The following is a 2397-nucleotide window of genomic DNA, read 5'->3' on the forward strand; positions in this document are numbered from 1 at the left end:
ATCATGAGTAAAGGCAAGGCATGGTTTGGTCTTAAATACCGCATGACCTGAGTTTAAATTTAATGGCATGGTTCGGTCTTAAATACCGCATGACCTATTGATTGATTGCATGGTTCGGTCTCAAGTACCGCATGCTAATAATCGGTTGTCTATTTCTGTTTTATGCAGATGGCAAGGCTTAACAACTTAGACTATGCTGCATTGAATGCTTATGGAGACAACTATTTGCAATGGGCATTGGACACTAAGATCATGCTAAAGTCAATGGACTTATTTGAATGAATTGAGGAAGGTTTTGAACCATCCGATAAGCAAAATTACAAGGCCATTATGCATATGCACCATCACCTTGCTGAGAGTCTCAAGAATCAGTACCTCACCATAGAAAATCCTCTTGACCTTTGGACAAAGCTTAAACGCTGATACGGACACCAACAAACGGTGCTCTTACCAAAGGCTTAATTTGATTGGAAAAACCTAAGGATCCAGGACTACAAATCCGTGGATGAGTATAACTCAGAGCTTTTTAGGATTGTCTCACTCCTTAGGTTGTGTGGTACTGAGGTGGCAGAGAAAGAGTTGCTAGAGAAGACATTGTCTACTTTTAGCACTCACAACATACTACTTCAGCAACAGTACCGTGAAAAAGGTTTCAAAACCTATGGGGCCTTAATCTCGTGTTTGCTACTAGCTGAGCTGAACAATGAGCTGTTGTTGATGAATAGTGCTATGAGACCTCCTGGTACAGCCCCACTACCAGAAGCACACAAGGTAGATATGGCAAAGCAAAATTCTAATGAGCCTAAGGAGCCTAAAGAGCCCAAGGATACCAACTATGTCCATAGAGAAAGACACTATGGCCGTGGCCGTGGTGGCAGAGGACGTGGTGGTCATGGACAGTACCAAGCTAGCCGCTTTAATGGTTATGGCCGTGGTGGTAGGGGACGTGGGTCCTTTAAACCGCAAAACAAGGCTAAATCGGTTTGTCACCGATGTTGTATGTCTAACCATTGGGCCAAGAATTGCAGAACGCCTAAACATCTCATTGATGCATATCAAGAGGTGTTGAAGAAGAATCCAGAAGCCAACTATGTGCATCTCGATGGTGAAGATGACTTTGACCATGAGAATGATGATTCACTAGACTATGAGACTTCCGATTGTTTTAAAGAAGATAACTAGTTTTACATTATGGCCTTGGTTTAATTTCTAAGCTTTTATGCTTTATTTCGGTTTTATGTATTAGATAATTGTTTTGGTTTAAATTCAATGATTTTATTTCAATATATATTTGCTTGTTTTATTATAGTTTAAAACAAAAATCATTGTCATGATAGAAATGGCCGAGGATATGAGTGTACTAGTGGTGGACAGTGGATCCAGCCACACAATATTGAAGGATAAAAGATATTTCATAAACCTCATAATGAAAAGTGCCAATGTTAATACAATTGCGGGTATAGCAAGCTTAATAGAAGGCTACGGCCAAGCTCACATATTATTACCTAATGGCACACAAATTGAACTAAGTGATGCCTTGTACTCACCCAGCTCGAAGAGAAGTTTATTGAGCTTTAAAGACATTCGATTGAATGGTTATCATGTTGAAACAAAGGGTGAAGGAAGCAAAAAATTTCTATACATTACTGAAATCGTGAATGGACATAAGAAGGTCCTAGAGACTATACCTGCATTAGCCACTGGTTTATACCATGCTAAGATTAACATGATAGAAGCTAACTTGGCAAAGAATAAAATGTTCAATGAACAGTTCACTCTATGGCATGACCGGCTTGGCCATCCGGGTTCGAACATGATGCGTAAATTGATTAATAGTTCAAATGGGCACACTCTTAAAGAGAGAAAAGTTATCTCTAAAAATTTCACGTGTGTAGCATGTGCACAAGGGAAACTTATTATAAGGCCATCACCAGCAAAAGTAAATAAAGAAACTTTGCATTTTCTGTAAAAGATACAAGGTGATATAAGTGGACCAATACACCCACCTTGTGGGACATTTAGATATTTTATGGTTATGATTGATGCATCAACTAGATGGTCACACGTTTGCTTGTTATCCATAAGGAACCTAGCATTTGCTAGGANAGCTCAAATTATAAGGCTAAGAGCACATTTTCCAGATTTTCCACTCAAGACTATACGTCTAGACACTGCTGGTGAATTTACATCCCAAGCGTTTAATGATTAATGTATGTCCATGGGGGTGAGTGTGGAACATCCTGTGGCACATGTCCATACACAAAACGGATTAGCTGAATCCTTCATTAAACGAATACAATTAATTGCTCGACCATTGCTAATGAGATCGAAGCTTCCTGTGTCGGCTTGGGGACACACAGTTTTACATGCAGCAGAACTTATACGCATCAGGCCATC

Source organism: Camelina sativa, chromosome 7 (genome assembly GCF_000633955.1).
Source record: "Camelina sativa cultivar DH55 chromosome 7, Cs, whole genome shotgun sequence".
Classification (NCBI taxonomy): domain Eukaryota; kingdom Viridiplantae; phylum Streptophyta; class Magnoliopsida; order Brassicales; family Brassicaceae; genus Camelina; species Camelina sativa.